Source organism: Onychostoma macrolepis, chromosome 24, assembly GCF_012432095.1.
Source record: "Onychostoma macrolepis isolate SWU-2019 chromosome 24, ASM1243209v1, whole genome shotgun sequence".
Lineage (NCBI taxonomy): Eukaryota > Metazoa > Chordata > Actinopteri > Cypriniformes > Cyprinidae > Onychostoma > Onychostoma macrolepis.
Genome location: NC_081178.1, coordinates 14929823 through 14953253, shown reverse-complemented (window position 1 = coordinate 14953253; position 23431 = coordinate 14929823). Strand labels below are relative to the sequence as shown.

General features: G+C 36.6%; 1 long non-coding RNA gene across 2 annotated transcripts; it reads left to right on the top strand.

The window, feature by feature from the left end:
• Nucleotides 1-9390: 9390 nt before the first annotated feature.
• On the top strand, nt 9391-13181 carry LOC131533344 (uncharacterized). 2 transcript variants are annotated; one of them, XR_009269083.1, is made up of 4 exons: nt 9391-9969; nt 10168-10298; nt 10675-11326; nt 12132-13181. It is a non-coding gene; the product is annotated as an uncharacterized LOC131533344 (long non-coding RNA). The 2 variants fall into 2 exon arrangements; XR_009269082.1 differs by having other exon boundaries at nt 9392-10298.
• Nucleotides 13182-23431: the final 10250 nt, after the last annotated feature.

Below are 23431 nucleotides of genomic sequence, written 5' to 3'. Positions count from 1 at the left end.
TGTTTCAACTATTTTTGGACATGCAATGAAAGGAAAAAAGGATTTATTTTTTCCGTAGAGTGAAAGTCAGTGGGGTCTAATGTTGTTTTGGACCCCACTGACTTTCACTCTACGGATAAAATAAATCATTTTTTTTGTGTCCCACAGAAGAAAGAACATCATTCAACTAATGCTGACAGAATTTTCATTTTCGGGTGAACTAATCATTTAAGTATGAGAAACAGACACTAATAAACTAAAGTCAATTGTCATTCAAGCTGGAACCCTGCCAAATAGAGTTGCAGAATATGGCCTTTATTGCACCAGCAGTCACATCTGGTACCTGAAGGACAACAGGTGACAAAAAATAAAGAGAGAGTGAGAGAGAGGCTCCAGCAGTGTTATGGTGACAATATTCTCTTCTCCCAGCGATCCGTGGATCCTCATGTGGCAGAGAGAACAGGTGGCGCCCATCAGGAAGTGGTTGGGGAGAACTCTGTAGCCGTACTTCAAGGAAGAGCACCCCACTATTGGTCCTTTAAAATCTGAGCCATACTGTTTGAAGAGAAAGATAAAATCCTAGCAGGTGTTCCTTTGTCAGGTTAGTCTCTGATAGAGTCTCAGGAGCAGGTATCTTTGGCATGTGTTCCCTTTGCTCCAATCCAAAGAGCTTCTTTCTTACTACGCCACCGATGGAAGCCTCACGGATTGCACGATCACTCGCAATCTATGAAATAACACTTTACATTATAGCAACTGTGAGAATATTATGGGTAATAAAGTTAATTAATGTGAACAGTTAGTAGTAATGTTTAATATTAATTATGCATTAGAGGGATAGCTCACCTGTGAATGAAAATTCTCTCATCATTTTTTCACCATCGTGTCATTCCAAACTGCATGACTTTCTCTTTTTTTCTCAGTCTGTTCAGAAGGCTTGGAATAAAGCGCACAAATCAAATGTGGTTCACTTTTGTGATGCTTTTTTGTTCTTTTTTTAATCGCATGGAAAAAGGTTAAGCAGTATTTTCCAAATCCTTCCTTTGATGTTCCAAAAATGGAGTCACCCAAGTGAAAAAGAATTTTAAAAAAGTGTATTATATAAGAATATAAAACCCCTTTGTAATTTTCAGATAATATAATGATGATGATATAAAAGGCCACTTAAGTGTAGTTAAAGAGCATGCATATTCATTACTGTTTCTTAACATACTAAAGTACACTTAAAAAGTGCACTTTTTAATAATGTCATATTAAATTTTACTTTACTTTTGTTACGACTTTTTTACATTTTACTACTTTTAAAATAAAAGTAATGTTAAAAATGTTACTACATAGACTAACTGTAACAGTAATTTTAACTGTAGTCTATTTAATATTACTTTTAAAGTTAATATATCTTACTTATAAATTGCAATTTCATCATTAAATGCGTAATTGCAAATATATTTAAATACACGACACGTTTCAGTAGAAATTACATTATTTTATTTGATCCGGTAACAATAAGGTGTCATTTGTTAAGATTAGTTAATGTATTAAATAACATGGACAAACAATGACCAATGCATTTATTACACTATTTATTAATCTTTGTTAGTTAATGAAAATACAGTTGTTCATTGTTTATTCATGTTAGTTCAGTGCATTAACTAATGTTAACAAACACAACTTGTGATTTTAATAATGCAAGATTAATAAATGTTGTAGAAGTATTGTTCATTCTTAGTTCATGTTTACTAAAAACAAAGCAAAGCAAAACAAAGCAAAGCCAAACCAAACCAAACCAAAAAAACAAAACAAAAAAGTTGACAGAATTTTCATTTCTAGGGTGAACTGTCCCTTTAAGATCATGTACTTCATTAGTATTCTTCACTTTCTAATATGTTTTTAATATTTTTCACATAATAGTTCACTAACTTACATAAATAAAACATTATTATTTTTTTTAACATTCTAATTTGTCATTATAGCACTAAATAAAATCTCATTCATGCAAATGCATACTTTATGTCAACACTACCAGAAGTATTTTGATATAAGGTTTCAATTTAATTACAATGCCTGTTTAACCCTCACAGTTTGTCAAAAACTGTTTTGTGTCTCCACCAATCCATTGTCAGCATGTCACATAGTACTTAACCAACAAAGCTTTCACACCACAAAGTGTGCGTGAATCCTCTAGGCAGCGTTTCTCTATATTACCTTTCTGCATCGTTGCTGCTCTGCCTCCACCGGCGTTTACATGATCCGCAAATCTCTCAATCTAGACAAGCCACCAGCAATGCGGGTCTGATTAATGATGCTCTGAACCAGCAGACATTGCAGGGTGTTGTCCTGTTTAGCATGCCGTACGTTTGCCTGTGTACTGTTCTAAAGGTGGCTTGCTTTTTCTCCGTTTCTTTCAGTGCGCTTTCATGTACAGCAAATGTTGGCGGAGTATTGTGACAGATATTTAGCCATGCTTATGTTGAATATAAAATCATGTATTTTAACCCTTAGAAGGGGCTTGATTCTGTGTGCATCCATCATTGACCTCTATGTAAATGTCATGTCTTGGTTTGCTGTTTTGAGAATCCTAAAGGAAGGGAGTCTTAAAAAGGAAAAGCCTACCTGTCTTTTTAAAGGAATGCTTTGGATGATACATCTAAAGAGGGAGAGGAGGAACTAGCTTTGCTTTTAAACTCTTCCTTTTTTTTTTTCTAGCTAAGGAAAATCCCTTGATATGGATATTTTAGAGCGAAAATAATATTCAGTGCATGTCTTAGAGATTACATATAGACAGGACACAAATTAAAATGCATGAGACTGTTCTTTTCATACAATGATGAACAACATGAATATGCTGACTAGGATGAAGGATTGCAGAATGTAAATATTTCCTATAGCTCTAGCATGGTGTTAACAATGGCAAGGTCATGGGTTCAATTCCCAGAGAAAGTAAGAACTGTAAAATGCGAAAAATGTGTATGTTATTTCATAGTTCAAATCTTTTAACATATTTACTGACATATCACTTGAGACTTACTGATATAAAAATTAGAATTAAACTTTATTTGGAGTGTTACTTGCGCACAGTTTTCTTAATATTATGCCTAAAATGTATTTTAATGTCACTATTGATGAGAATTATATGATCTTTGAATAATATGTCTTTAAATGCAAGATATTTAAAGCGTGCCTAAAGTATATTTGCAATAGTTCCACTTTAGCGCAATCAAATATACTTCAGTACATCTTTATTTGGACTTCAACACTACTTCTAAACAAAAAAAGTACAAAATTACCGAAAGTACATTTGCAGGGTAGTTTTATTAATTACATAAATATGTAAATGTATTTGTAGTATACTTAGCATGAAATAAATGTATTTCAAATGCATTTTAGTATATTTATTTTTTTCCCTAGGGCAGAGTTAAATATAAAAAGGAACAGTTCAAAACAAATGTTGTAGCAAACCTGAGCTTTCAAGCTTCAATGAAAAACTCCATGGAAGTTTAAAAGGTCAGAATTTTAGTTATTCACTGCCCAGGTGAAAAACAAGTGCACTTCCAATGTATTTAGCTACCACTTGTAGTACACTTGAACCCATCTTTCATACACTAGTACACTCAAGTGTACTACAAGTGGTAGCTAAATAAATTTATAAATACAAAGATAGTATGTTAAAAGTGCGTTTTAGTTCATATTCGTGGTGTCTCAAAATAGCACAGTTGAGTACACTTAGATGATCTTAGTTGACCTTAAAAAGCACTAAAGGATCATTTTTAGTATATTAAGTACAAAATTAGTGTGCAAAAATAGAGCACTTTAAGTATATTATGAAAGTGTACTTGTTTTTCACCTGGGTGTCCTTCCAGTGAAATGTTGAACCAGTGAGTCAGTGAGTTGAACTCCAATACAAGCCAATTCAAGAGTGACTACACTCTTGGTGAAGATGAGTAAATTATTTTCATTTTGGGGTTTCTTTAAGTCAGGGATTCTGTAACAAAAAATTTGAAAAGGCATAAGCAGAAATCTAAATAGACATAAGGCACACACACACACACACACACACACATACATATGCTAATTATTTGCATTAATTTAATCAAAAGTGACAGTAACAGGAAAGTGCCAGTGCTAGTGTTGTGTCATACTGCATTGTTGGGTATTGCTTGCAAACAAATATGAAAAGAACATGACACATAAACAGTTACAGTAAGATGTGGTTTTGCAGGCCACATTTTAAAAGTATCACCCTGTGAAAAAAGCAGTCAGTTTGCTGTTAGGAAAATATGAACCCACGTAAACATGATGCGACTGGTTTTGTGTGAAACATATTACTCCTAAACATCTCTCCTCTGGGTCTTTTCACCACAGTGAACTGCAGCAAAACGGTTGATTATTTGTTGTCTCTCATCTTTTCCCCTGACCCGTACTAGATTGCCGAGTCCCAAACCTCTCTGAACTCTGTAGCAGAACAGAAGAGAAAAGAAAAATCAAAAGATTCCTTGTTCTACTGTGTATTTTGCCCTTGATCAGCTGTTTAAGTGCATTTATGTCTTTTTCTGTTGCTGTGCTATGAAATTTTCTTCCCATTAGGACCGTGAAGCTACGAAGCGCCATTCCGCAGCATAGAGACTCTGCTTAGGTTGTCCTAGATCTGTCCATTTACTTCCCTCTTAAAACAAATAGATGAGTTTAGGAAGTGCTGCTTCCTTAAATATACAATACCTCAACACGTGGGGCTCGTTATGTAACGTTTGCACGAAGAATGACTTTTGCCATCCATTATGCACACTGCTTTTTTATTGGCGTCTCTGGCCTTGTATTATACTTTTCCCACAATTGTTTTTGGTTTGTAAATAATGTAATGCAGCCTTGATGAAGAGGAGTAGCCATAAGCTATGCAATAATAATGAACATTGGGAGCCAGCTTGTGCAGAACTGAAATAATTCTGTTTGAGGATGACTGTTAAATATCTACAGCTGTCGAATTACATCTACAGGGAGGCTGTTAGATAAAAGAATGCATGTGATTTATTTATTTCACAAACTGTCAGCTGCTCTGAAATACTCTTGATGCTTCAACTTTATTTTGAGAAGAAAGGAAACAAGATGATGGGGGGTATGTAACCATTTTTGTGTGCTGATGTTACATTACCAGCATTTATCTGAATCATTAATCTCTCTGGCACAAAAAAAAAAAAAAAAAGAGAGCGAGAGAGAGAGAGAAAATCGCTGATAAATTCATTTTACTCTGCAATTTGCACAGAGACTTTATGAGTCATGCAAAACATTTCCTTACCAATTTTGGGTTATTAAGGTCAAAATGAGGCAAAAGCAACGCCGTTTTTCAAAAAATACAAAAACAAAAAACTTTGTCCTGAACAGAGACCTATCATTACTCTTAAGTAGCATGTTGACTGCTATCGACTATAACTCTAACCTGAGCTGACATCTTCGTCTTTAGTCTCACTTTTGATGTTTAAGTTCCTTTGTGCTTTGATTGACAGTGATTATGAGCTGTGAAACAGAAGTCTCTATATGCCTCACATGTGGGTGTTTCTTTAACTATGAGAATGATTTATGAAATATATATAAATACATCATAAAAATACGCAATTCCAGAAGTTTTTCCATTGCAATTCCAACGACATGAGGGTGATTAATTAATGACAGAATTTAAATTTTTGGGTAAACTATTCCTTTATGTTATCCTGCAGTCCCCTTAGGAATTAATGAGGCCCCCTAGTGGGCCCTGGCTTTATTTTTGAGGTCCCTCTTTTCTTTTATATATATATATATATATATATATATATATATATATATGCATATATATAGACACACACACACACAATATATGTATATGTATGTATGTGTATGTATATATATATATGTATATATATATATATATATGTTTTGTTTCATGGAAATGAGTGTAACACTCATATGGTATAAAAATCACTAGAATATATATATATATATATATATATATATATAAAAGAAAAGAGGGACCTCAAAAATAAAGCCAGGGCCCACTAGGGGCCTCATTAATTCCTAAAAATAAAAGTTTTATTACATCAATAACAATAAGACCCATTTTAATGGTCATATATGTAGTACAGTACATAAAAGAAAAAGCAACATTTCCTCGAGCAAGAATCAAGAATGCAGCCTCAATGAATTAGCATTCTGTCTAACTAGTCTGACGTCTACTGTCATATTTTTTTAGCTTCCTTCAATTGTTTATTTCTATATTTTTTTCTGCAGCTGAAACAAACCAAGCTGTAGGGAGAAGGGAAAGAGTGAATGCTTAGACTTCCTGTCAGACATACTTTTTCTTTTCTGCTTGACAAACTTGATTTTACAATGCAAAATATGCAATATGTGCAGCATTTGGATCCATGAATCACTACGGAGGAGAACTGTCATCTCGCGCCATGAGCGCCTGCAACCGCTCCGTGGAAGAGACAGAGAGAGAAATAGATGCAAAGAGAAATAGAAAAAGAAAAGGAGAGAGAATGGAAATCTGGAGCAGGCGTAGGTGGTGTTTAGAGGAATAAATAATTCAGCATTGAGCTGATAGATGGTGTATTTCTACAGTTACAGTGAAAAGGTAGCGAAATAAGAAACAAACAATGATTTTCTTACAAGAACTAATATAATCAGCTTTTAGAAATCAGGGAACAGTGGTTTCATGAAGAAAACATTTCAATGGCCATTCAAATCTCTATACTTTGAACCAACAAGAGCTGAGATTTTGAAGAATGACATGAAAATGGTATGAATAAAGTTACCTGATAGGTAAAATAGGGTCATGAGTTGCACATGCAAAATGGCCACAGTGACTCACCCGCCTTCTTAAAAATGCTCATGTGAAGCACAAAAGTGCTTTTGAAAAAATTATGAAAATTGATTTCAGTCTTTGGATGGTTTTTGACAAAAAAAAAAAAAAAAAGTTCAATCATTTTCTATGCAGCACTTTCTTTTCATTCAAGGGTTGCATTCTCCTCGGTATGAGCTACAGGATAATGTTCATTTCCACTTAGTGGCTTGGCAGGTCAGAAAGCATTGATACCAATTGAGGGAGTTTTGAAGTATTGTACTCATGTCATTTAGATCTGTTCAATGGCTGATTGCATTATAGTCCGATGTGAAGGGCTAATCTTACATTGTACTTTGCCCACTGCACCTCAATAACAATGTAACATTTGTTCATGAAGTGTGCTGTCTGCTGCTATTTTGCCTCCACTTAATTAAAAACAATTTTATAGCTAAAAATGTAACATTTTAATGGAATTTTAATCAGAATGTTATTATGAAGTGATTTATGAAGCTTTAAAGGATGCCTTCATCCAACACTGAAACAAATCGGATTTGAAACTTTTTTATGCTATTAAAAGGGACATTTCACTCAAAAATTAAAATGATATCATCATTTACTCACCCTTCACTTGTTCCAAATCTGTATGAACACAAAAGAAGATATTTTGAAGAATGGCTTTTGAAGGTAGCCATTGACTTCCATAGTATTTTTTCATGGCTACCGTCAGATTATCTTCTTTTCTGCAGATCAGAAGAAAGAAACTCACACAGGTTTGGAACAACTTGGGGATGAGTATATGGTGGCAAAATTTAAATTTTTCTTTAAATTTGGCAAACAATTAAAAAAGAAACAGCGAGTAACACATTAACAATATACTTCAGAAATCTTTTATTTACAACTTTGCAAAAACATTTTAACAGTGAAATAAGAGGCAGAGTATATATTGAAAATATTATTGAAATGAGTCGATTTTACCTGTGAAAACTTAACCAAGCAATGGTGAATGTGACCGTACTTTAATGCTTTCTAAACTGTATATCTGTATAACTGTATAACTGAGCTCATACGGTATATACAGTAGTGCACGATGGTGAAAGGTATTGTATTGCATGTAAACAGAACTGAAGTGTTGTTTATTGGTTGCCCCGTGCAGACAGAGATATATGTGTGCTTTATTGCATGCTGGGAACATCAATGCAATTGTACCTAACTTTGCTGACTGTAATAACCAAGAAGGTCTACCTGGAGAAAGTGATCCTTTAGCATTCCCATTCATCTCAATGGCAGCTGTAACTAATCACTCTGAAGCCTCATGAAAATGGCAATTTTGATTGGCTGATGGCACGTGAGGATTTTCACAGTCCCAAACCCTTTACTAATGACCACCCTGCAGCCTAGTTCATTTGTCCAGATCGTACTTTTATAACGGAGAAAGTGCCCCCTGTTGGTTATTTTTCAAAGTTGTAAATAAAATGAAGATCATAAAAACAAACAGTATTGCATTTTTTTTTTTTTTTTACTTTTTTTTTAAATCTAATGTTTGATTCAGTGTGATACTTGTCTTAATTGTTTTTGAGATTTACTACCAATTTCTGAGTGGATCTTTTTATTTGTCTACACCATATATATATTTTTTAATTTATTTATTTTGTTTATTTATTTTTTTAATTTTTTCATTGTAGTTATGGCATCTACCAGCAGGGACTTTAAGTAGCATTAGTTCATCCAAAAATGAAAATTCGAAGAAAATGTACTTAAACTTCATTGGAACAGATTTGAACAAATTTAAATTACTTGCTCACCAATGAATCCTCTGCAGTGAATGGGTGCCATCAGAATGAGAGTCCAAACAGCTAATAAAAACATTACAACAATCCACATGACTCTAGTCCACCTTGTGAAGTGAAAAGCTGCATGTTTGTAAGAAACAAATCCATCATTAAGATGTTTTTAACTTCAAACTGTTGCATCCCCTTACGAAAAAGAAGTTTATTCAAGTGTGCTATTAGTATACTTCTTTTAAACTAAAAAATAGGAAAGTATACTTTTAGTCTTTTTATATTCTTCTCATAAATGGGCTTTATGTACTTCTCAGAAATATACTTAAAATGACATTTAAGTATACTTGACTTATACTTAGAAACAGTCTAAATATATTTGAACTATACTCCGAGAATCATTGTTTTCATTGGTATATGGTAATACACATCTTCTGAATGACATCTACAGAATTTCCAAAAAAAAAAAAAAAAAAAAAAAAACACACAAGTGAAGAAGAAACCAAAACAACAGATGCTTCCACGTGTTAAAACAGCATCAAAACTGTGTAAAATTATAGAATAAAATGTTGAACAATGAAGAGGTAATAATGACTGTCGAGCTTTGGGGTGTTGATCCACTCCATCTACGTTTTCCATCCACTCCTGTTCTTTCTTTTGATGTTTTGTATGTTCAGGTATTCATACAACAAAATATATACAAATTAATACCTAAATAGGGACATAGTAGTATACTTAAAGTATAATGTAAAGTTCACTTAAAGAAAATTTATGAGTATACTTGCAGTATAAAACGACTAAACTAGTAGTTTACTGATACTATACTTCAAAGTGTACTAAAAATGCTACTACAAGTATTTAATTAGTAAATGATCAGTATACCTATAAGTTCACTTTTAGTATAGTTGCAGTACAAGCTAAAAACTCTGATGTAAACTAGTTGTGTACTCAAAGTTTACTACTGTTATACTTAAAAGTATACATTTATATACTAGAAAGTGGGCCAATTTAGTCCCACACTGTAAAAAAAAGTCCGTAAAAATACAGTACAATATACCGTAATAATTTGAAGGAATTTTCCGTATTTGGTTTTTACAGGTGTTTTTCCGTATTTTTTAAATTACGCTTTGCATTGTGGGAACAAGAAGCTCAGTCGATTATCGGCGCGAAAACAGTGCTAGAGCAGGCGCCATTATTCACAAAGATCAAAATTTCATTTTAAAGTCGGATTTCGGGTTTGGGGAACTGTTCTTACACTTCCGTGGTAAATTAGTTTTTGTTAAATGTAACATAAACTGTAACTTTAACTAGTTTCTGTCTAGCTTGTTTGGCAAATGAATGTCCTAGCCGTCATATTCAACATTTTCAGCACACCGTCACATCTTACTCGACGACGTGGAGGTTACGTTAAGTTGTTACAGTGTTCTCACTTTTAGTTTTATAATTAAGAGTTAATTAACTTTTTAATTGTTGTTGCGGTGTATTTGTTGCATGTCATAAAGCATCGGCATATTAACGTTACTGAGGTGATGTTAAGCAGCTGTAAGAACTTTAAATCTGAGGCACAACTGTGTTTAGAGCGCTTTATGCCTTCAACAGGAGCTGGCAGAGGAATTGTCAAGAAAAGAAGACACCATTTACGACTTTTTTTAGTTTTTTTTAAAAGAGATTAAGATAAGACTGACATCGCATAATTCTTCAAGGATAACACGCCTTTTATGCCAAACGAGGTACGTTAGGTTTAGACTTTTTATTGTCTTGTTTATGTTAAACACACACACACACAAGAAGTTAATTCGGTAACGTTGCTGGCACGCTGTCTGTGAACACACATGTCATGCACGCGCAGAGAATGCCGCTTTATTATTATTATTGTTTTATTTCAGACAGCGAGTCAGTAGCGCACCGAGTTCTCTCTCGCACTTACACGGACAAAAGCACACAAAATTATGTAAAAATGACCATTTTTGGCGAGTGACAGTCTTAAATAAGTTAATGTCTTGACTGATGTAAAGAGTTGGGATGTGTCAGGTGTGAGTCATGTTTTAAAGGGACAGCAGTTCATGAGATTCATGGTGTTTCTTTTGTTTTCTTTTCTAATGACAGGTCTAATTGCTGCTGCTGTACTGTACACCCCAAGACTTGGGTAAAGTTGGTTTTATATTCGCACATTCGGACTATTGCATTTAATTGCTTTGTTAACCGCACTAGATTGGACATTCAGCGGATATTCGCAAGTAAGTATGACATTAAAACAATACTTGGCCATTTTGTTCGATGGTGAAAAAAAGGTAGTAGGTTGACAATGATGTCTCCAATTAGAATTTGCAAAAGAAACATTTTTTGCACATATAATTAGAAAGTTATTGAACGCGGAAATGTCGTGAATATTGTGAATGTGCGAATATAAAACCAACTTTACCCAAGTCTGCATTCTTATCATGGGTTTGTATTCTGTTTTATTTATTAACTGTTTTTATTTTGTTTACCATTAGGCCTGTTCAATACTGACAAAAAAATTAGTAATTGAGTCATTTATTCAGTTGACTTTTGTTTGTGTTGGAAAGATTTAATCAATGTTTGGAGTGGTTTTCTGAATTCACCATGTTTTTTATAATTTCTGATTTGTTACTGGTAATTCCAGATTGCTGTCATTCAAGAAGTTATCATTTCCTCCCATTGTGGCTGAGCTACACATTCTCTTTTTAAACATAAAACATCCAGAGAACATGGCACCTACGCTGGAATCCATACAAATGTAAGGAATTTGTGTAATGAGACTTTGTATATAAAGCATTTTATTGTGTTGCTGTTTAGTTGAAAATAATCAAAGGGTTAGTTCACCCAAAAATGAAAATTCTGTCATTAATCACTCACCCTCATGTCGTTCCAAACCCATAAGACCTTCGTTCATTTTTGCAACACAAATTAAGATATTTTTGATGAAATCTGAGAGCTTTCTGACCCTCCATAGACAGCAAGGGTCCTTACACAATCAAGGCACAGAAAAGTAGTATAAGGACATCGTTAAAATGGTCCATGCGACATCAGTGGTTCAACTGTAATTTTACGAAGCTATGAGAATACTTTTTGTGCGCAAAGAAAACAAAAATAACTTTATTCAATGATTTCTTCTCTCCTGGGAGAGTCTGCTGCCATTAACGAGAGTACCACAATGCGTGCGTGTGTGTTCATTTGCCAGTAAACAAAGTGCAGCGTCAGCACCACCGTGGGTCAGAGAGCTCTCGGGTTTCATCAGAAATATCTTGATTTGTGTTCTGAAGATGAACGAAGGTCTTACGGGTTTGGAACGACATGAGGGTGAATAATTAATGATAGAATTATCATTTTTGGGTGAACTATCTCTTTAAGTATATCGTAAAACATTGTCGACAAGATCACATGACATGCAATTGGAGACCACTGGAAATGCAACTTTAGCATTTTATAAACAATGTTTGAACTGGAAATTATTTGGAATAGCAGCTGATAATTCAATCTCAACTGTTCTGCATGTTACTCTGTACTTCACTTTCACTCATTTAGTTTCTTGTCATTTCCAGTCTTCCTGTGAAGAAATCCTGAACGAGGGTCAAAGGTTGAGATGATGGGAACCAAGACTTTGAGAATCCATGTACAATTTGAGCTTTTTTCAAATCTCAACATGGAACTTGGACTGAACATGCAGAAAAAAAGAAAAAAAAGTATTTTCCACAAACTGGCACATGGCAAGAGATATTAAAAGCACACAAGTTTAGTTTAGTATAGTTGTATAGTATAGTTTCACATTGAAATGTGAGGCATGAGTGCATGAATCTTTGTTTTTTTTATTTTCAAATGTACAAAAAAGTATTTTTTGCAGTACCATGGCAATTGTAGATGCAGATAATTTAGCATGAATTAGAGGTTAGTAATCTAACTTAAAGGGTTAGTTCACCCAAAATGTTATATGAAAAATCTTGTTCCAATCCTGTTAGACTTTTGTTCATTTTTGGAACACTAATGAAGATCCTTTTTAATGAAATCTGACAGCTATACCTTATTGGACCTTGAAATGGTAGTTGTCAATGGAGGGACAGAAAGCACAGAGATTTAATTAAAAATACACTTTGTTTGTGTTCCAAAGATGAATGAAAATCTTATGGATTTGATACGGTATGAGGGTGAGTAACTGATGTAACTTCACATTTTTGGGTGAACTGTCCTTTTAAATAATATTGTGTTCTTCTATAGGTTAAATGGGGTAAACACTGGAACATTTCACTTGACTATTGACTGTAAGTTATTAATGTTATTAATGACAGCCCTGTCTTTGTATTAATTTATTTCCCCATGTATTTGAAAATATTTTTAATCTTTCAAACTGTTTCACAATGAAGTTTATCTTTGTGACCACTATTTGGTGCAACACCAAGTCAAGTACCTGCTCATGTTTTCTTTTTTCTGCATGTTGCTGTTTAAAACTATAAAGTGTTCCACAATACAAGCATTTTCAGTGGTGCTTTACACATTGTTAAATTAATTGATGTAATAATATTTTTGTCTTCACCTGTTTAAGGCAAATAAAAGCTACTGAACACACTTTTAAGAATGTTTACATGAGGTAAAAATAAACCACGTTCAATTTGTATATATTGTGCTGGATTTATTTGCTGTGAAAGTGAGGCCTATGCTATAATTTTTTTGAAATTTCTGCATTAAGGATTGTCCGTTTATGGTACAGAAGAAAATGTAAATCTACAGAATTTTCCGTTTTAATGTTGAAGGAAATGTCCGTAAATTTAACAGAAAATGTCCTGGTAATTTTCTGCCAGTACATTATCCGTTTTTTTACGGAATGTTTTTTTTTACAGTGCAAGGAGTATTGAAATAGTACACTTACAAGTATACTACTAGCACACTGATATTTGTATACTTACTACATAAAGTATACTTAAAAATATACTTGAACTTTATTTAAGTATACTTGATAAAATAAACTTGAAGTATACTACTTTTTGGTAAGGGTCTAACTAAAATACGAGTCCTCTATCCATAATATTGCTTTCCCATGTGAATCATTTCTCCAAATCTGTTCTGAAGAAGAATCTACAACTCATGTACGTCTCGAATGGCATATGGGTAAATTTTAAACAAATTTTCATTTTAGGTGAACTATTCTATTAAATATCAGCAGTCATACAATATCCCCAAAACGTATTTGGCTGCTACTTCAAAATATTAGAAGACACTTTTACCCAAAGCAAGTGACTTATAATTTTCAGTAAGAAAATTCAGTTTAAACATGCTGTTATGTTACATGTTGTTATTTTACAAACACGACCGCATTCTGTCATGTGTCCCCATGAGTTCTTACACGTTCCCATAGGAGTACAAGATATCAGATGCATTCTTCTCTGAAAAGCAGTGACCCACTGGCATTCCTAAATAAACAGGAATCTTTATTAATTTATTATAGATTACTACACAAATCCCTTCTTCTTTTTTTTTTTTTTTTAACTCAGCCCCACAGGAATCCAGCTCTCCTGCCATACTGCCAGGGCAAAAACTGAACTTTTTTTTATACCACACTAGCATACATACATAAATATACAAACAAATAAATGAATAAATAAATAAATACGAGTCCAAGTAGAGAACTAGCAAACAAAAGTAAACAGTTCCCCCAAATGCAGCCCAACTTTTGCTTAAAAATTCTCACTCTGCTGGTATTATGGTTTCTTGTTCACTTGAGCTGGTGTCAGAAACTCGTCTTGCCTCCCCTTTGTTAATCTGCAGTAAACAACACTGTGTCTGGGGAGTTTGCATTGCGTGGGGACATATTTTTACTCCAAAAAAAGTAAAAGAAAGAGAAAGAAAGCAGGGGGAAAGAGCGAGGGAGAGCATGATTAAATATGATGCCTCTCACACTCTACAGTGTGCACAATGATAAAAGCTGTTATGACATCCTGTTGACAGGTTAAACCCGCAAATCCAGTTAATTGACGTTGCCTCAGATTCATGTTGCCGTATCAGAGATTTTGCGAGTTTCATATCGTTAGCGTGCTCGTATCTTATTCCCTGGAGTGAGGTCTTGCATATAGCGATGTTGCCAGCTAAACCTCTATCTCTTCCTATATCATGAGTAATCACTCAGACCTTGTGTAATTCATTTGTTCACAATGTTATGTTGAGTGATTACACGCTTTTCTTTCCACATCAGATGTGGTGGCATTCCTGTGAGTTATGCTGAATTTTATGTTGCAAAATATAGTATTTGTTGTATAGCAGAGACCGGGGTTAATTGTCATGCAGTTGTTCACTCAAAAAATCTATTTCAGTCATGCATTTGTTTAATTAGAACTTTATAGTTAATGAGATACAAACTTTCCTGTGTGACAACTAGCCCCGGTCTGTGCAGTGGCATGTAAATCTCATTATCACATTATTATGTTGCAAATTTATGCAAAATCGTGTATTGCACTGCAGCCATTTTCTCACCTAATAAAATATATTTCAGTCGTAGCTGCTGTCCGTCACAGGTATGACAACCTGATGTAATCTTTTTAGGTTTTTCTCCTTTGAGGGATCGACTGAAATGCAGATGAGAAAGATCTGAAGTGGGAGAGATTTTTCTCTCCTAACATCATATTGAAAGACACTATCCTTTACTGCCTTACACTGAGGGTTCAAGTGGATGTTGCATTAACGATAATTATTTATTTTGACAAATGTGAAAATTATTTTCTTAAAATTTAATTAACATGTTAATTTTATGTGGTTAATATAAATTATATTAGAAAAATTATGTGATCTTTCATGCAAAATTAATACATTTAATCATGTCCTTTGCCCTATTTATAAATTTCATCACAAGGATTTTTTCTAATTAAATTTTACCTTGACACTCGATACTCTTGGCTTGAAAAAAAAAAACAATTGTCAAGTAAGCCAGTTTGGATATGCACATATAAAATCTGAACAAGAATAGCGCAGAAAATTTTCTCTGTTTAATGTGAACTGATTGACAGACTTGGATTGGATTCCTGTGGATGGTGGGACAGTGATAGGCTCTTTGTTATGTTTATATTTATTCATGGCTTTACATATCTGCCACAATAATGTAATGCACTTAAATATGTCAATCTGGGAGGTTTTATGAGCAAAAATGTATATATGCAATTAATTACGAATAAAAAATCCACATGTTGTGATCTGGGCAGTTTGACCTTGAGCTTATTTTTCTTTTTCTGCTTTTGAGTGAATATTGCCAAAATTATACACAAATAACACTATTTTCACTCAAAAACTCAAGGTCATAAGCAATGAGGATCTACAATCAATCAGAAACAATGAAAAGAAATACAAAACCTGTGCTAACTGAAAGAAAACAAGTTGAATCCAAAATAGCTTTAGAGATTTATAAGCAATTTTTTAAATGCCTGGTCATTTTGTGCCCAGCTCAAGGGTTAATTAATTAACATATCGTGCAAATAATTTGACTTTTTAATTCTTTAACAGTCTTAAGCGAACCCCTAATAATCTCTTCTACTGCATTAGTTTGGTATTTGGTACAAATACAGTAATATCACTCGCTAACCATCATGTTTATTTATTGTACAGATGCTTCCTCTTCCTCATCCTCACCTATCCTTACACCTGGCCAGAATGTTGACTTTGAGCCTGTAAGAAATGTGTGCTGTCTGCTAATTAAATATGTGAGTATTTAAAAACAACCACCAGCTGTAAATAGCATGAATGTCTGTCCCCAGGGAAGCTGCCAAGCTGTTCTCTTTCTCGCTTCTCACGAGTCACAAACAACAATTTCAAGGAGTCTCCCGTCTCTGTTACAGGGGACCCGGTGTTATTTGTACAATCTGATTTTTTATGGGATGCAGAGAACACTGCACTCGAAGGATACAAAGGGATAGTATCCCAGAAGGCTGTGTGTGTACAGCTTTTAATTAACGAGGGCACCTTGCACCATTCTCAGCTGTTCTGTCGAAATAGTTGAACTGTGCAAGAAAATACGTCTTACTACACTCACTAAATGCTTCTTCACTATGCAGCATTTGCATTCATTCCATTTTAACCAAGCCTGTTGCACTACGTAATTAAAGTGACAGATCATTTATATCCCATATATTTAGCCTAAATAAAATGTAGTAACTGACAGATATTATGAGTGCTAGTATGAAATGGAAGTGGCCACATTCCAACAATTTTAGATTGATGTTTTGTCAAATTTTTAATTTATGATTTTAAGTGTAGGTTAATGTTTGAATTGCCTTTCTATCAGCAGAAAGCATCCTGCCAAATGTGTGCTTGTGTAATCTTGGTTGAAAACCTTTTTTCCCCTTATATTTTATCAATGTTTTATAGGTCTAATTATTAGCTACACTGATATTCTATAGGTTAATGTTTTAATTTCAGGATGTAGTGTATTCATTGTTCACCTTTCCCTCTATTCATTAGATGTAAAAATGAAAAGCTTTTTTCCTTTATTCTTCAAAGCTGATTGCTCTACTAACATCAAATGGAACGGCAAAATATTGAGTGTTTTCAAACAGGTTTTCTTGACAGCTTTTCAGTAATTGGTGTGTCTTTCCATATTATTTTAATGCATTATTTTAATTATGAACACACTGGTATGTAGTGCAAACAATTTTACCGTTTACTGCACAGTTTTATTCTTCTTGTTATCTAATGAACCGGAAGTCTCGCCCATAGGCTTACTTCCACATTGAAGAAAAAGGTGGAGACCTTCAGGTTTGCGTCTACAGTAAAGAAGCGCGATGAATAAGGGCTTATGGATAAATAATCATGAATGAATAGGCTATCTACTCCGCCAATAGTTTTGGAGGGAAAATAGCTTATTATGTATGTCATATGACTAAAATGTTCTGACTTACTTATTCATAATAGCCAAAGCTCAGATCCGAAAACAAATCTAGTATCTGGCGATTTGTGCTACCCGCTCAGAACGAGCCCGGTCTCATGAAAATGCGTATAAATAGTACGCCAAATAAAAATGAAAACTCATGGTATTGATACGCAAAAACGGACTTTGGCGTTCGTATGATACGCACGTGATTGGCGGGCATGATACGCAGTTTTCGCGTACATATGATACGCATCTACCCCACAACCCTAATCCTACCCATCGCGTAGCATATACACGCCAAAATCCATTTTTGCGTATCAATACCACGCGTTTTTGTTTTTATTTGGCGCGTACTATTTATACGCACTGTCATGAGATCGGGTTGGATTAAACAGATAGGTAACACAAATCGATTGAAAAAAATGCTACTCATCAGATTGTGCTACCAGCATCTTATTCATGTGATTTGAGGCTTTTTTAGATGCCCATACCATAACCTACCCCTACCCTAAACCTACCCATCCATACCTATCCCTTACCCAAAACTTACCCTTAAAACAATGCAAATATATTTTTGGTAGCACACTTAGCATGTTTCATCGGTACACCGGTCTGTTGTCGTTTGTTGTAAGTAGTGAAAAGGTGGCTTAAATTGCTTGCTTATAGCTAAAATGGGATATAAGTATTTTAACACTGAAAAATAACACACATTACTTTTAAGTGGTTCTTTGTTTATCCGCTGTAGGGAAAAGGACAGATGGCATTTAAATAGGATTATTCAGTCTTAGTGTTTTTGGAAACTTTGTCTGGGTCTTTTATGGTAGAAACAAAAGGAAGAGAGAGAGAGAGAGAGAGAGAGACAAGACTTTGTGGCAAGGACGTAGACTTATATTTTAACGTAATTAAAATTGTGAAGTTACTAGAAGACTTAGAAAGAAGACTTGAACATACATACATACATATAGCCTATGTGTGTTACAATCTTCTTCTTATCTGCTATATAGAGTTAAACTGAAGTGTTTTGTTGCATTTTATGGTTTTTAGGAAGGCTAGTGTTTATTGCATTATTTTAATGTTGTGTTTATTTCCTAATGATATTTTGTGTTTGTTTGTGTAAGACTGTGCTCTGTCTTTTTTATTTATTTATTATTATTGGCCACAGTTGCCTTTCGTTTCTTTTCTTTTTTTCTTTTTTATTGTGAATGCTTGCCCTTGAAACAAACATAAAAATAAATTACAGTTGTCTATGGCTAAGATGAGGGGTGTGGACATCAGACAATGTGAGAACAGCTTTAGCTCTATATTTTACCGTGATTTCTGATCTGATGATGATCATTAAACACAGAACACACCCAGACGCTCACATGCTCTCTGACTGTAGAGATTTGCATATCCCATTAAACATACACACTCAGAACGAGCCCCTCTCCAGCATTGAGGAGTGTTCAAGTCGTGTAGCGAGGCGCACTTTGCAAGCTGAGCCTCCCACTCTCCAGCACTGCCAAGTGCGTCATCCCGTCTCCCCTCTCGCCCTCTGGCCCTGGAGTGTCCCCTCAGCACCACTGGCTCTGGATCCATCCGCACAAGAGCCTGTGTAGGACTGTTTAATATACACTGCGACCAATTATCTCCATTCGATTAGCTTCCATAATAATTGATTTTGTAGAAGTCAGAAAGCACCAGGCGGCGGGTCAAGAGATCGTGAAAAAAAGGAAGTTATTTTTCCTCCTGCACCACCACAATTTTTTTTGTTCTTCTGCATTAATGTGGCAGTCAGACTAATTTATCAACTGCAATTTTTGAAGTGCCCTTGGGAAGAAAGTTGCTCGTCATCGCATACTCCCGGATTATTAGGCGGATGGCTTTGAAAATGCGGCATTGTTTGTTAATATTACTTCCAGTAAGGATGGTTTCATAAACACACGCCAATTTATCACTGAGGATGAAGTAGCAGAACACATTTTCGTTTTATTATTTGAGCTCGTGTGTTCTGTTTGCAACATTCATCTTCTGTGTGTTCAGGTGTCACTTAGTGCTCTAACTTCGCAGACTGCTGATGGCACAGATCCTGCTGATGGGGATCTCTTTTACTGAGCGTTTTTAGTTCTTATAAAACACTCCCGTAATTCCTCTTCTCCTCTATCCACCTCCAGTTTTCTATAAGCCATTTTAAGCCCCTCTCCGGGGTGGCATTACCGGGGATAGTGGTTCATTTGTTCTGTTTACGGCGTGGAGGTGATCTACACTCATCTCCCACAGCTCTGTCCTGATATACTCCTTTTCACAGAGACTGAAAAGTTCTTCACCTCTCTTCTGTAGCGTCTTGTTAGGATAATTCTCGAGAATTGTACCGTAAACAATTGCATCTGTATTTATTAGAGTGCACATGAATGAAATACTTGGTGATGATTGATATTATTTAGACTTTGATGCCAGCTGTAGATTATGTTATTTGTATAGCCAGTAGAAATTTACATATGCAGACCGACACGGACTCTAGCAGCTGCAGAATCCGTTTATTAAATATTTTGGCTAATCTGACGATGCTTTTGCAGATTTGAAGTTTTGAAATGAAATCAGGGCCTGGTTATGATGAGTATGGTAGTTTATAGACAAATCTGTGATATATATTGTACAGTCACTCAAGTTATGTCTTTTGATTAGAGGGCCTTTTGAAAGAAAATAATATTTTTATTCCGCAAGGATGCATTAAGTGACAGTAAAGATATATATAATGTTACAAAAGATTTCTTTATCAAATAAATGCTCTTTTGACCTTTCTATTCATAAATGATCCTGGTTTCCACACAGCAGCACTACTGTTTTCTGCATTGATAAGAAATGTTTCTTGAGAACCAAATTGGCATATTAGAATGATTTCTGAAGGATCATGTGACACTGACTCTTAAAAATAAATGTGTTTCAAAAGGTTCTTCATAGCGATGCCATAGAAGAACCATTTTTGGTTCCACAAAGAACCATTCATTCAAAGGTTCTTTAAAGAACCATCTCTTTCTTACCTTTTTATAATCCTAAGAACCTTCTTTTTCCACAATGAACCTTTTGTGAAACAGAAAGGTTCTTCAGATATTAAAGGTTCTTTATGGAACTATTTAGACAAAAAGGTTATTCTATGGCATCGTGAAGCACCTTTATCTTTAAGAGTGAAGACTGATGGAATGGCTCCTGAAAAATCAGCTTTGCAATCATATGAATTAAAATTGTAATAATATTTCACAATATTGCATTGATGTATAAGTTTTATATAATTAATATTTATGTTTTTACGGTTTCTACCCTTGGTGAGTACAAGAGACTTTCAAAAATATTTTGAACCCCAAATATTTAGATGCAAAAATTAAAGTTTCACCGAGTAGGATAATTACAGAATAACCTTTCTTTAGAAATGTTCAGTATTATGAATAATGCTTAATCATATTTCTCTTCATGTCACGACACAGGCTAGGAGACACAGAGGTAAGTGGTCAAACAAGGGTATTTTATTGACAGAGACTGAGGAGTAACCAGGAGGTGACAAGAGGTGAGTGAAGCACAACGTGACAAGGTCCAGATAGCTAGGCTTGCAGTGACTGTAACTGCGATCTCTTGCAGGAATCCGGGGAGCAGTTGGAGCGGTGGAGAACAGGAGCGGTGGAGAAACTGGAACGTCTGAGGTAAGGAAACACACAGGTAAGTACAAAGGGGTCTGACTTGGTTCAGGTATGTGAACGGTAGACCGGACGAGGAGGGAGTGTGGAGAGTGTGTAGATATAGTGGAGCTTGATGAGCTGCAGCAGGTGCGGGGAATTAGAATGTAGGTGATTGTGATCTAGTGAAAGTCGGTGCTGATGACTACGGTGACAGTGGTGACTGTGACTGTCTGACATTACCCCCTCCCCCAGGGGCAGCTCCTGACGCCCTAACACAACGATGGCCATGGCCTCTGGGTGCAGGATGATTCGGGTGGTTACAATGGAATTCCTCCAGGAGTAAGGGGTCTAGGATATCGTCCCGGACCACCCAGGAGCTTTCCTCTGGTCCATATCCCTCCCAGTCCACCAGGTACTCGAGCCGGGCGCCGACGTGAGTCCAGAATGTCATGGACCTGACTCTCTGCAGCCTCTTCCAAAAACTCTGGGGGAGAAGGTGCGTCTGGTTTAGCGCGTCCTGTGGTGGAAGGGGAGAAAGATTTCAGGAGTAAGACGTGGAAAGTGGGATGGATTCTATACCTTGTCGGGAGTTGGAGCCGATATGTGACTTTGTTGACCTGCCTCTGTATTGGAAAGGGACCTATGTAGCAGGGACTCAGCTTTTTGCAGGGCAGGCGGAGATCCCGGGTCGAAAGCCAGACCCGATCGCCTGGCTGGAATCGTGGGGGGTCTGATCGACGGACATCTGCAAAGAATTTATGCCTCCGCACTGCATGCTGGAGATGGATGTGTGCCGAGTCCCATACCCTCTCGCTCTCTTGCAACCAGTAGTCCACAGCTGGAACTTCCAAGGGCTCTTCCGTCCAAGGGAAGAGCGGGGGCTGGTAGCGGAGTATGCATTGAAACGGCGTTAGGCCAGTGGTGGACTGTCGGAGGGAGTTACTGAGGTAACTGAGTTACCTCAGTACCCATCTGAGGTACTGAAGATTCTTGTGGTTGGTTATGACGGTGAATGGAAAAGAAGCTCCCTCCAGCCAGTGACACCACTCCTCCAGAGCTAACTTAATGGCCAGCAGTTCCTGATGTCGTAGTTTTGCTCCGCAGGGGTCAGTTTCTGGGAGAAATATGGAGGATGGAGGCGGGCAGGCTCCCCGTGGTACTGAGACAGCATAGCCCCGACGCTGGTGGTCGAGGCGTCTACCTCGACTACAAAGGGGACTTGAGGATCCGGGTGATGAAGGATGGGGGCCGTGCTGAAAGCTTCCTTGAGGTGATGGAAGGCTTTGTGAGCATCGGGGCTCCAGGACAGAGACTTGGGTTTGCTGCGCAGCATGGCGGTGAGGGGCGCTGTGAGCTGACTGAACTGGTGGATGAAATATCTATAGAAGTTGGCAAATCCTAGAAATCGCTGCAGTTCCTTCACTGACTGTGGAAATGGCCACTCCTGAATGGCATTTACCTTCCCCTGGTCCATCTGGTTATCGTCGGGGCTAATGTTGTATCCGAGGAACTGTACCATGGAGCGATGGATCTCACATTTCTTCAACTTCAGATATAGATGGTGTACTCTGAGCCGCTGAAGGACCTGCGTGATGTGGTGGCGATGTTTGGCCAGGTTCCGGGAGTATATGCGGATGTCATCGATGTAGACAATCACGAACTGATGAAGGAACTCCTGGAACACCTCGTTCATGAAACACTGGAAGACGGACGGTGAGTTGGATAGGCCATACGGCATGACCCGATATTCATAGTGGCCTGATAGTGTGATGAAGGCCGTCTTCCACTTGTCGCCTGCCCGGATCCAAACGAGGTTGTACGAGCTCCGCAGGTCCAGCTTGGAGAAAATGCGGACTCCACGGAGTTCCTCGAGGGCAGCTGGGACCAGGGGAAGTGGATACGGCAGCTTCACGGTGTGCGTTCAGGGCTTGGTAATCGATGCATGGCCTCAAGCCTCCATCCTTTTTGCCCACGAAGAAGCAGCTTGAGGCGGCAGGTGATGTAGATGGCCGGATGAAACCCTGTTGGAGAGCCTCCTTGATGTAATCCTCCATTGCCTTGTGCTCCAGGATGGACAAGGGGTAAACTCTACCCTTAGGGAGTTTCACTCCAGGCAGCAGGTCGATGGCACAGTCCCATGGCCGATGCGGTGGAAGGCAGGTGGCTACCTGCTTGCTGAACACATCCTGGAACGCCTGGTAGTCAGAAGGGATCGTACACTTCACCTGAGGCTCTGGGCTTTTGACGAGGGTGGAACACACTTGGATTTGCGAGGATCTTTTGAGCGGCTTGGGAATCGAGGATAGGCAGTTTTGGAAATAGGCGTCGCATCCCATCTGATTTCTGGAGA